The following is a 13,734-nucleotide window of genomic DNA, read 5'->3' on the forward strand; positions in this document are numbered from 1 at the left end:
CGATCTATGCCAACCCAACAAACAACTTCGGAGATACATGTACATCATCTTTATAATCACCCAGTTATGTTGTGACGTTTGATATCACAAGCATTCCTCCCGTATCCGGGAGTTGCATAATCTCATAGTCGGAGGAATATGTATTTGACATGAAGAAAGCAGTAGCAATAAAACTGAATGATCATTATGCTAAGTTAACAGATGTGTCTTGTCCATCACATCATTCTCCTAATGATGTGATCCCGTTCATCAAATGACAACACATGTCTATGGCTAGGAAACTTAACCATCTTTGATTAACGAGCTAGTCAAGTAGAGGCATACTAGGGACACAGTGTTTTGTCTATGTATCCACACATATGTATCAAGTTTCCGGTTAATACAATTCTAGCATGAATAATAAACATTTATCATGATATAAGGAAATATAAAATAACAACTTTATTATTGCCTCTAGGGCATATTTCCTTCCGTCTCCCACTTGCACTAGAGTCAATAATCTAGTTCACATCGCCATGTGATTTAACACCAATAGTTCACATCTGTATGTGATAGATATCCATAGTTCACATCGCCATGTGACCAACAACCAAAGAGTTTACTAGAGTCAATAATCTAGTTCACATTGCTATGTGATTAACACCCAAAGAGTACTAAGGTGTGATCATGTTTTGCTTGTGAGAGAAGTTTAGTCAACGGGTCTGCCATATTCAGGATCATATGTATTTTGCAAATTTTCTATGTCTACAAGGCTCTGCATGGAGCTACTCTAGCTAATTGCTCCCACTTTCAATATGTATCCAGATTGAGATCAGAGTTATCCGGATCGGTGTAAAAGCTTGCATCGATGTAACTCTTTACGACGAACTCTTTATCACCTCCATAATCGAGAAATATTTCCTTAGTCCTCTTAGGTAACTAAGGATAACTTTGACCGTTGTCTAGTGATCCACTCCTAGATTACTTTGGTACCTCCCTGCTAAACTTATAGCAAGGCACACATGAGGTCTGGTACACAACATAGCATACATGATAGAACCTATGGCTGAGGCATAGGGAATGACTTCCATTTTCTCTGTATCTTCTGCAGTGGTCAGGCATTGAGTCTGACACAACTTCACACCTTGTAACACAGGCAAGAACCCTTTCTTTGACTGATCCATTTTGAAATTCTTCAAAACTTTATCAAGGTATGTGCTTTGTGAAAGTCCTATTAAGCGTCTTGATCTATATCTATAGATCTTGATGCCCAATATATAAGGAGGTTCACCGAGGTCTTTCATAGAAAAACTTTTATTCAAGTATCCCTTTATGCCATCTAGAAATTCTATATCATTTCCAATCAACAATATGTCATCCACATATAATATTAGAAATGATACAGAGCTCCCACTCACTTTCTTGTAAATACAGGCTTCTCCGGAAGTTTGTATAAAACCATATGCTTTAATCACCTCAACAAAGCGTATATTCCAACTCCGAGATGCTTGGACTAGTCCATAAATGGATCGCTGCAGCTTGCACACTTTGTTAGCACCTTTAGGATCAAAACCTTCTGGTTGCATCTTATACAACTCTTCTTTAAGAAATCCATTAAGAAATACAGTTTTGACGTCCATTTGCCAGATTTCATAATCATAAAATGCGGCAATTGCTAACATGATTCAGACAGACTTAAGCATCGCTACGGGTGTCGTTGTCAAAATCGACAGATCTCGGGTAGGGCGGCCCAAGCTTTATGTCTGAGGATCAATGGTAACAATGGACAAAGGGACACAATGGTTACCCAGGCTCGGGCCCTCTTAAAGGAGGGAAAACCCTACGTCCTGCTTGATTGTATTCGATGAGTATAGGGGATACAAGAGTTGATCTACCTCAAGATTGTAATGGCTAAACTCTAGATTGTCTAGCCTATGAATGTTATGATACTGCCTTCAGTCTAAGCTGTCCGGTTTATATAGACATCGGAGGGGCCTAGGGTTGTACAGAGTCGGTTTACAGAGAAAGGAAACAGTATATCCGGACACTTAATCTTGTCGTTCACGCATACAGGAGTCCCAACAGGACACGGGAGGTGGCCTTCTTCCTTTATTTCAACAGCCCATCAGTCCAGCCCATATTGAATAGAACGGACGCCCGAGGACCCCTTAGTCCAAGACTCCCTTAGTAGCCCCTGAACCAGTCTTCAATGACGACGTGTTCGACACGCGGATTGTCTTCAGCATTGCTAAGCGGGTTCCTCCCCTTGAACATCATACATCAGCTTTCCCTTTATAAAAGAACTATATCCGGCTCTGTATAATTAACACAACCCTTATCCGCGAGGGCAGAATATATGTATAAAAATAGGAATAGTGTCTTTACTGACAACTTTTTCCAGCAAAGCGTCAGACTTGGCTCTTCAGTATTTTGAACCATTTTCACACTCCCCGTTTTGTGTTTCGAGGTCGAGCCCCCTTGGCCCGTCTTGTCAAAACAGGAATTGTGCCAACTTATCACGAGATTCTCATCAATGGGATTTGGGTAAACCAACCTGTTACGGCGCACACTCTCATCGGGAATGGGCGAGTTTTAAGGCATAGGTGGGGGACGATTGGCATTTCTACTGCCTATAAGAGGGCAAAAGATTCCTCCTTTCCTCCCCACGCCTCCCTCCAGCCTCTGCCTCCCAATATCTCAAGCTCCAGCGTCCGAAAAAAAGGTTCTCGTCTTCCTCACCGCCACCACCTTCTCCAGCCATGGCCAGGTCAGGCTCCAAGGGCAAGTGGGAGGCCTCCTCCGTCACGGAGAAGGATGTGAAGAATCTCTGGAGCGCAGAGTACCTAGCCGCAGACATTGCGCACAGGCTTCCCGACGAGGGACAAATCATCCCCACTCTGGCGCCCGGCGAAATGGTTGTCTTCCTCCCCCATTTTCTTAAAGGGCTAGGGTTTCCACTCCACCCTTTCCTCCGTGGCCTCATGTTCTACTATGGGCTAGATTTCCATGATCTAGCCCCAAATTCCTTCCTCCACATATCGGCGTTCATTGTCGTGTGTGAGGCTCTACTCTGCATCCCATCACACTTCAGCATATGTCTCAAAATCTTTAATGTGAAGCCGAAGGTGGTCGACGGACAGCACGCGGACTGTGGCGTGGCGATGATAAGCAAGCTGCCCGACGCCACATGGCCCAAAGGGGCCTTCATCGAGACCATCAAGGTCTGGCAGCAGGAGTGGTTCTACATCACTGAGCCCCGTTGCGCCAACTGGACGGTAATTCCGGAGTTCAGATCTGGACCCCCCACGAGGCTCACTTCGTGGACGTTAAGGGCCTCGACTGGGGGTCCCAGACGGAGGTGCATATGCTGCAGAAGTGCATCACCAACATGCTGGGGGAAAACGTTGGTCTCACCAATGTGGTGCAGATCATGCTCTTCCGCCGCATCCTCCCCTGCCAAAGTCGGGCCTCCCACATGTGGGAGTTCAATCCGGAGGAGTCGTGGACCCTGAAGCGCTTCTTCGGCACTACGCACGAAGGAATATTGAAGCTGCTCTTCAAGGCCCAGAAGAGCTGGCCCATGGAGACCGAAGATGTCGGGCTCGACATCAAGAATCCGGCCACTCTGGTAAGTATTAACCTTCCCAAATACGTGTCTGGTCAATATTTTTAATCCACATGAATCTTATCAGCTCACTTCTTCATAGGGTTGGACATCAAAGGCAAAGTGGATTGATAGTCCGGCTCCGTTGCCTGAAGACCCAGCCACTGCCCAGCTGACAGAGATGCTGGTCCCAGTGCCCTACCAGGCGCTGGAGAAGAAGGGCAAGAAGAAGGGCAAGAAGAAGGGCAAGGAGCCCAAGGGTGGCCCCTGCCGTAGAGGCCCTTTGGACGCTGTGTCCGGTGAGACCGAGACTGTCTCCTCTCATGAGGGAGATGAGGATGAAGAGGAGGAGGAGGAGGAGGTGGAAAGCGACTCCCCCCGCAAGTGGAGGAGGAAGAAGAGGACAACCTCCGAAAACCCAGAGGGGGCGACGCCGAAGAGGGGGAAGATTACCCTCTCGGTCAGTTTGGATTCAGAGTCCGAACACATCCCCAAGAGAGTCCCCAGGGCGAAGCCCCTGGCCAATTTGTAAGTATCTGAAATTTCACTTTTCAGCTTCCGCTTGCCTACCTTTGTCGTGTAAGCTATATTATTGTTCCCCTTTCATCCCTCCTCGCGATATTCCGAACGCCTCATCTTTGTCGGGGAACTCCCAGCCGCTTGAGCAGGCGGAGAGTGATGCGCCATCGCGAGCCCCCTTGCCTACTACCATGGAGGACACCGAGGTGTCGTCCCGAAGGACTCCTCCTGGCCGAGGAGGGGCGGACAAGGGCGTCGAGAAGGCGCTAAGGTTAATACCTCGGTCGCCGAAGACCCGGGGGAGGTGATCCCCATGATCACCAACAATTGGGAGCCCCAACAGTCCGGGTCCCTACCGCACACCATTCCAGAGACCAATACGGCTCCGGAAAGGGATGTGCAGCCCCTTTGATGGAGGGGTGAGGAGTAACGGCTCCCGCAGCGGCCTTCGTTAATCCGGAGGCTACTCATGCTCTGGAGGAGGCGCTGCAACGCGCTTCCATTGTGGAGGAGCACCGCACCCTAATGGGTGCGGTCATGGAAAAGGTCCAGTCTGCAAAAAAGGGACTAAACGAAGCCTTTAATAACCTACACTACAAAAAAATACACTTCCATGATGATACATGTTTGTCACAGTAGGTCGCGTTTTTTGTCATGCATGTACATCCATGATGATTTTATGATAGAATCAAGATAGTCATACCTGTGCACGTCACAGAAGTGCTTTTGTCAAGGGTGACTGACACATGGCATCCACCGTAACGGGACGTCGTGAAGCTATCGGGTCCGGTTTTGGATTCGATAACCCGTTAACAGCCCGGACCAATGGGAAATTTCCACATGTAAAATTCGGATTGGCCGAAGGAAACACGTGTCAGCTCGTTAGTGGGTCAGATAGGCGCCTATGATATGTCGACACGTGCGACGGCCCACCACTGGCCCATTTAGCTTACAAAGGCCGGCCCGTCAGACTTGGTCCAAAGTTAGCGGGCTGGCCCATCAAAAGCATGTTAACGGTCTCTTTGCAAATAGCCCATTTTCCGGCCGGGTAAATCATGGCCCGTTAGGGCCTAACCGAAATCGGCCCAACAACATCATGTGGGCCGTCGAATATAACACCAACATGTTTCACTTTCGGCCCATGTATGGCCCACAACGTCTTTCAGCCCATATGAGGCCTTCGTATCTTTAGGCCCTTTAGAGGCCCACGGTGACTCTAGCCCATAATGAACAATAAATTTCTTTGTACCCGTCAACGACCCATGATTCACATGGGCCGTTTCCAACCCGTGTTAGCTTTCGGCCTACTGACGGCCCATACGTTCTTGGGCTCCTTTCTGGCCCTTAATTACTTCCGGACCGTTAGTGGCATGTTCCCCCTAATGGGCCAAATTCGGCCTCTGGCAAGAGTTGGCCCATTTTTGGCCTCTTAACCCATTGCGCCGTTTCCAGCCCGTCCTATATTCTGGCTCATTAACGACCCGTTATGCCTGTGACAGAATTAAACCTTTGCTGTCCTCCGGCCTGTTAACAACCCGTTATCGTGCTGGGCCGATACCAATTATGCCCGTTTATGGCCCATGTAGACCCATTTATCTGACGGTCCGAGGCCCACCGATTCTACCATAGGAGACTCATGGATCCTATGGCCCGTAGGAGGGTCAAGGTTACCATGGTCCGTATATGGCCCATGGTTGTTGCAGCCACTAGCAAACTAGGGAAAAAGAAGACTAGGAAATAAATAAGCCCGAAACTAACGCTAGGCTATTAAGGCGATTGCACAGATTACATCCACTCGGCATCAAAGATCGCCAACAGTGCAAATATAGGGAACACCCTACACTATACAAAAATGGCTTGCTGTTTTCTTCAGCCGGTGGCTGCATGTTAAGAAAAAAATTTGTATCGCACCAAAACTAATTACAACTATAAAACAAAAGGAAGGTTGGCATAAAAGTTAACAGTCTAGCAGATAAATGCACCACCAGAAGTTCAAAAGCTCAGTTCATTTGACCTGACTGTTACATTTTCATGTTGTATTGTCCGATGGAGCACCATAACCTTCGCCTTCATTTCTCCTAGGCTCTTGAACAACATAGCAAATGTCTGATAGTCTGGTTTCAAAACCATGCATATCTTGACGACATCAAACAATGTTTGTCCTTGTTTCACGAAGGGTCTTTGTTAGGGAATGGACTTGTGTCTAGAGCGCAGATATAACTGTCGGATTTCGGGGTCCGGCAGACCCTTGAGGTTCGAACACTAGGGTGCACACGAAGATCTTTCCCCTACCAGCTCACACTTCGAGGCTCGCAATGGATCTAAGCTAGAAAGAAGAACACACAAGAGACGCGAGGTTTATACTAGTTCGGGCCACCATTGTGGTGTAATACCCTACTCTAGTTTGTGGTGTGATGGATTGCCTCAGGGGCTAATGATGAACAATACAAAGGGGATAACAGCCTCGCGAGGGGCTGCTCTTGAGCTAGTGCGATGAACTGCTTGGGTCAGTTTAGTCGCTTCTCTCTCTCTCTCTCTTTCTACTCAATCCGTCTCTCCAAGATGCCCCTACTCTGTGGCGGCTAGTCCTATTTATAGAGGGAAGCCCTGGGCCTCTTCCCAAATAATGAGCGGGAAGAGCGCCAACAATTGGCCATTTTGAAGGGGAACATCTAGTACACTTATCCTGACTAAAGTTGGTCTTCGGCTGCCAAAGGCTCTGACGATGACGCTGTCATGGGCTCCACGATGACCTCCATCCTGCCGTTTTGCTGGTCTTGGTCTTATTGCACCGAAACGGTAACCTTTGCCTGATGCCTTGGCCTGTGTTTGCCCCCTTTGCACCAAAGGGGAAACAAGGACACTACGCAGGCCGGCACCCGCCTGGCGCCCGCCTGGTCTCGATCGTCATGGCTTGCGTCACGGGCTCCTCGCGAGGTGCCCTTGCCTCGATCTCTCCGCCTCCTCGCGAGCCTGCTTGGTGAGGCTGCTCCTGAGGAAGCTTCCTGTCGTCCGCCCCGCGAGGCTTGGCCCCTCACAAGGTTCTTGAGCTTGAGCTGATGAAGCTGGGCTGCACTGGGCCCCCACTTGAGCCACGCCGCAGGCCGCAGGCAGGCAAGTCTGGGGACCCCCATTCCCAGAACGCCGACAGTAGCCCCCGGGCCCATGGCGCGCCCGCACTTGGCTTAGCAGAGAAGCGAAGGGGCAAGTGCGAAGCTCCGCGGGCCCCAACAGCCTGCGGCCTTGGGTGCCGCGTGGCGATTGATTGGGCGTGGGCGTCTCCGCTTCCCCACGACGCCTCGGCAACTGCCCATCTGATAAAAGAGGTGCCCGGGGCAGACTTACTTGCCTTGTTCTCGTTCGCCTTGCTCCAGATCCCCTTTATCGCCCTTCTCCTTCTCGCTTTCGAAATCCTCCAGATTTGTCTCAATCCTTCCCATCCGGCGAGCCATGGCGCCTCGCAAGACCCTGACCGAGACCTGGTACTCGCCGGCTCTGGATCCCCCGAATGTGTCAGAGAAGAATCTCGCCCTCGTGCGCCTGAGGACGGTGGTGCAGGGCAACGAAGGAGCGACTGTGCTCAAGGCCGGCTCCGACCAGCCTGAAGGGAAGGGGAGCACCTTCTACCCGCTCTTTGTGAGCGCCATCATCGCTGGTCTAGTGCCTCATTTTTCCGAGTTCTTCTTTGTTGTTCTTCGCCAATACAACTTGCAAGCTCTGCACCTCCACCCCAACTCTGTTCTTCTCCTGGCGATTTTCGCTTACTATTGTGAGGCTCACGTTGGGGCAAAGCCCTCAGTGGCCTTGCTGCGCCATTACTTTTACCTCCGGGTTTCTCGCGGCCCCATCACCGCATGCGCGAGCTTTATCGCATACTCCAACTCCAATGCCATCTCGAAGCCTGGGAAGAGGATCGAAGGCCTCCGGAGCAAGTGGGTCATGGTGGATGTCGGGCGCCTCCACCCCAACTGGTGTTGCCTACGGGGCAGCCCAATGCCGTTGATGCGTGGTCTCGCGCGGAGCTTGTCGACCTCCGCGCGTGGGCGGTGCTGAAGAGGATGAACGCGGACCTGAGGCCAAGCAACTTGGGGGCGGCGAAGCTGACCGGGGCCATGCTCCTGAGGGAGTTCCTGGAGCACCGGGTGCCTCCACTCCGGGAGCACTTGCTCCCGTTGTGGAGGCTCAGGGAAGCGGACGCTGCCCTTCGCCTGAGCTCCGTGGCCCTGGCCGACGAAGATTTGGTTGCAGCTCTCCATTCCTTGATTGGGGGAGACGTGGCGAGGCCGGAGGGCGCTCCCGTCCCCCTGTTCCTTCGCGGCGATTGGGAGCAGGTGGTGAACGCCATGCCCACCTTCAACAGTGAGTCGCTGGTGCCCGCAGAAGCTCCCGGGGATCTGGCGGTGTTGGCGATGGTGAATGTGTCCTCCGGTGACTCCAGCGGGAGTGAGGAGGAAGAAGAGGAGGAGGAGAAAGAAGAGTATGACTCCGAGGTGACTGGCGAGGAGTCGGGGGATTCCTTCCCTCAACGCAGGTCCCGCGCCCTCCGCTCCATGTCGGACGACGATGAGGCCGGCGCCAGGCGAGGAGGGGAGGATTCTCCCTTGGTCCCGAGGAAGGGCGGGTCTGGGCTGGTCCTCCCAGGGTCTTCTCTGGTCCCGGGGCGGTCTGAGGCCAGCTCCTGCCCTCCCGACGCGCCTTCTTCCTCCGGGCCTCCCAAAGCCGATCCCAGCTGTAGGCTCTCGGGCTTCAAGTTTGGCCGGAGGCTGCTTGAGTCCGTGAACGTCGACCAGTAAGTGCTCGATCTGCGCTTTGCTTTGTTTCTGCCGCTGAGGCTTGATGTGTGCATTCTCTTGGCCAGGCCAGCACCTGTAGCGAAAAGGTTGAAAGGGGCTTCTGCGGCCCCGCTCGAGGCGAGCTAGTCTGCCGGGGCAGTGCCTTCATCCGCGGGGAAAGGAGGTAGCGAGGCTCGTGCCTCCCCTGCCCGGTCATCCTCGCGAGCCCAACAGGGACACTCCAGCGAGGAGTCAACCCCCGTGGCCCCGCTGACTCTGGAGTTGCTCTGCGCTTGATGCTGCCGTTGAGGTGTCCAAGGCCCAGGGGGCTCCTTCCTCCCAGGCCATGATCACATTGCCGTCCTCTCCGCCTGCTCCACCGGCTCCCATCTCTTCGGATCCCTCCGCCGTCCTGGACCAGGCTACCAACGAACTGAGACGGCTGCAGGAGGATCTTCGCGGCATCGCCCTGGGCAGCAACGCGAGCGGCCTTGGCCTGGGAGGCGGCTTGCTTCTCCTCATCGGAGGCAGACGCAGCCTGGCTCAGTGCCGCTCGGACAGAGGCGGCAGAGTGGGCCCAGCTAGAAGCTAGCTGTTAGCCCCGACCGGAAACCAGGACGGGACCAAGGAGTGAGGGGCTACGTGGCAAGTTAGGCTCCTGAGTCACGATGCTCAGGAGTCCCCCTTGACGCGCAAACAGCAAGTAGGGAAGGGAGGCGTAGGAGTGGATTTGTCGTTCTACGTCGGCAGGGCCCGGCCCCGCGCATACCTCAGCCGCTGTTAGCCCCGACCGGAAACCAGGACGGGACCAAGGAGTGAGGGGCTACGTGACCAGTTAGGCTCCTAAGTCGCGATGCTCAAGAGTCCCCCTTGACGTTCAAACGAGTTTTCATACCTTGGCTCCGCTCGAGGAGGGGCGCGCGATGACCAGGTCCGAGGGACCTGGCTGGGTGGCGTGCGTTCGGGCGTGGCCCGGGCACAACCCCCGTGTCCAGCCCCCTCGCGCGGCACTCCCGAGGGAAGGCGTTGCGATGGTGCTAGACACTGAGCTCTGGGCTCCCTGAGGTTGATACGGCCGTGGGCCGCCCTCAGTTGTTTATCACCAGCGCGGAGCATAGTGCTTCCATATGTGTACGGGCATAGCTGCTCCTTGGTAGTGTCGTCAGCCAGCGCAAAGCATGGTGCTTCCACTGGTATGTGGGAGGGGGCTCCCCTCCGGAAGGAGCCCCCGGGGCGTGTACAGCCCCGCCCTGACACGTGGCCGGCACGGTAGGGCTAGGAGAGGTGTATCTGGGCACCCGTGAGCCAACGCGGGACTCACGAGGCCCTACCTCGAGGCGGGTTATGCCTGGCTCTGGACCTTTATCAATGGTGTGTTCCTGCAGGGTGGTTAGAATGCAAATGCTCTACATCCTCAGGTCCCAGCCCTCGAGTGAGCTCAGCCGCCGCTGGTATGCCAGGTCGCGATGCCATGGGTCAAGGCCAGGGGGTGAGGGCTGGAGAGCCAGTAAGAGCCCATGAGTCGCGATGCTCAGGCGCCCCCCTTTTAACATGCAAGCGCTTTGCATGAGAGCGGAGAGATCCGCGATCAGCAGCAGATGATAACCGTAGGAATCAGGTTAAGCACGGAGGAGCAAATCCATTTAGATAGATGCGGAAAAAGCAAACGCCACTGGGTCAGGCCCAAGCAGCTTGGGGACAATGCAGCCCGAGGGGCGCCCCCAACAAGGTAGGTAAAGAGCATAAGCAAAATGGATACATGCCGCAGGGACGGACCCACGCGACCTGGGAATGATGCAGCCCTGCGGGCGCTCCTAGCTGAAAATGGAACTTTGAAAGATGTCACCTGATACGGTTGGAGATGAAAGGATGCTGAAGTAGCGGACGACGCGTGGTGAGGGAGCTGACCCTCACGATCTCCTGGGACCTGGAGCCTCGGGAGGCTCCAGGGACACAGGTGGATCTTCGAGGACCATCTCCATCTCCACCAGGACCGCGCAATGCCTGACCTCCTCAGCCTCCAGAATGCTCCTCAGCAGGCGCTGATGAGCGGCGACCGCGTTCGGCAGGCCAAAAGGCATGCGAACGTAGCTGTGAGGTGGACCCTCACAACGCCCCACGCGCGAAGGCCAGAGGCGCTCCTGAGACGCGGCCCGGTTGAGCCCTGGTACGTCGATGCAGACACGCAGCCCACCATCCTCGCCTGGATGTGGGGCTACGGCGGGTAGGCGACGACTGCCGTGCATGACTCTTGACTCCTGTAGCTCTTGAATGTTCCTCGTGATGAACTCCTGAGGGTTTGGCCCTCCTTGCCTCATACCTTCCTGAGGGAAACGTGCTTTGAAGCACGCCTCCAAGTGGTGCCCGAGCGCCTCCCTCGTGACCTTGGCAAAGTCGGTGGCTCCCCAAGAAAGAGCCCCCGAGTCCTGCCCGAGGAGGGCGCCGGGCGTGCCTTCCTATGCGAAAGAGGGTGGTGCCCCCTGTCCTAACGCAACGCCTCCGGTGGTGCCTGCCTCATGAGGGTGTGGGCCAAGTGAAGCCTTCTTCTTCTTGGGGGTCGCCCCGGGAAGCCTCCCGCTCCTGTGATCTTGGTCTTCGATTGCTGCGGCCTAGAAGGCACGCTCAAGAGAACACACTGCATCCCTTTCCTCGCAAGGCACTGTGATGACCCCACCGCTTCCTCGCATCTTGAGGACATTGTAGCCATGGTGAGTCACTGCCATGAACTTGGCCAGGGCTGGGTACCCGAGGATGGCATTGTATGGCAGGCGAATGTGGGCGACATCGAAGTCAATGAGCTCGGTGCGGTAGTTGTTGCACTGCCCAAAGGTGACAGGAAGGCGAACTTTCCCTATCGGAACAGTGGAACCATCAGTGACTCCTGAGAAATGCTTGGTCGGCTGAAGCTGATAATATGGCACTTGGAGATTGTTGAATGTCTCGACAGACAGGACGTTGAGTCCTGCTCCGCCATCGATGAGGGTCCTGGTGACTTGCACATTGCTGATGACTGGGGAGCAAAGCATTGGGAGGACTCCGGCCATGGCTGCGCACTTGAGCTGATCCGCTGAGCTGAACATGATAGCGCACGCTGACCACCTGAAAGGGCGTGTGGCCTCAAGCTTGGGGAGGACTGCATTCACCTTGCGAGCAAACTACTTGAAGATGCGCTGAGAGGCTGGGGCCTGAGCGCCGCCCAGGATGCAAGCGATTGCGCACGGCTCCTAGAAGCTCCCAGCCCCCTCGTCCTGATGACGGTCTTCATTCCTCCTCGGCGGTGGTGGCAGAGGAGGGAGGCCTGTGTTGCCTTGAGGGCGGTCCGCACGAGGCTGATCCCTCCAACCCCCCTCGCAAGGCTGGTCCTGCCAACGGTCCTCACGAGGTCAGTCACGCCACCCTTGGCGAGGGCCACGATCTTCCCATCGTCCTCCACCTCTTCCTCCTCCTTGGCCATAACCCCGATCGTTGCGCTCGAGGCGTCGGCCGATACGCCCATCTCGCACGGCCCTGAGCTCTTGGCATTCATTGGTGTTGTGAGTGTGGAGGTCGTGGTACACGCAGTACCGGCTGCCCTTGGATGACTTAGGCTGATCCCTGCCTTGCTTGGTGTCTGGCTCTGCTGCGAGCACAGCAGCCCCCTTGCGCTTCATGTCCTTGACCTTGGGCTTCTTATCTTCTGGATTGGCAGCCGACAGCTTGAGGAGGGTGAGGCGCCCTTCCTCAGCCCTGGCGCACTTGGTCGCCAAGTTGAACAGCTCCAGAGATGTGCACAGGTCTTCATGGATTGCCAGCTCCTCTTTCATCTTGATATCACGCACGCCATCGGAGAAAGCTGAGATGATGGTTTTCTCAGTCACCCTGGGGATCTTGAGGCGGGCGTTGTTGAAGCACTGGATGTACTTCTGCAGGGTCTCTCCTGGCTGTTGCTTGATGCGGCGTAGGTCACTCATGGCCGGGGGCCGGTCGCGAGTGCCTTGGAAGTTGGCGATGAAGCGAGTGCGCATCTCGTCCCAGGAGGAGATTCTGCCAGGAGCCAGGTTCAGGAGCCAGGTGCAGGCACCGTCCTTGAGTGCCATGGGGAACCAATTCGCCATGACCTTTTCATCCCTGTTGGCGGCTTCGATGCCCAGCTCGTAGAGCTGGAAGAACTCCACGGGGTCTGCAGTGCCGTCGTAGCGAGGAGGCAGGTCCGGCTTGAACTTGCCGGGCCATGCGACGCTATGCAGCTCGGTGGTGAAGGCGCGGCAGCCTGCAGTGGCCACCGGAGCCCTTTGCTGGTGCGGGGCTTGCTCCTAGAAATTCCTGCGCACTGCTGCCTGGAGCAGCGCGGGGTCTTGACATGGCGGCGCAGGGATGCGGTCATGGCACACTGGTGCTGGGAGCACGCGAGCACCTTCTTGGGGACGAGGGATTTCTTGGCAACTCCTTTCTTGCCGCGCGGGCGCTGGACGCGGTGGGTCTCATCTTGGGGCCACGCGCCTCGGAGCCAGGGCGCCTTCTTGGGGAGGAGATGGCGAAGGCACCTCCAGATCCTTGCCTCCTACACAGGGTGGAGGGCGAGGCAGTGAGAGGGACGGCGCAGGGGAGCCCCCTGCGGAGCTGACGAGCTCGGTGATGCGGGCGAGCCAGTCCTCATAGAGGTCAGCGACGGGATGGTAGTGCAGGAGCTCACGCGCCAGGAGCAGCACGGCGTGCGTGTCCGTGGGGGCACGACGGGCGTGGGACGACGAACCGGCTGGAGTCAGCGACGGGGTGGCGGTGCGGCCTTCCCGCCGCACCGAAGGATGCAGGGACGAGGCCTGCTGCTCATTCCCCGCCGGGCCGGTGGCGGCGTTGGTGGCAGGCGACGGGGAACGACGG

Source organism: Triticum aestivum, chromosome 5B, assembly GCF_018294505.1.
Source record: "Triticum aestivum cultivar Chinese Spring chromosome 5B, IWGSC CS RefSeq v2.1, whole genome shotgun sequence".
NCBI lineage: Eukaryota > Viridiplantae > Streptophyta > Magnoliopsida > Poales > Poaceae > Triticum > Triticum aestivum.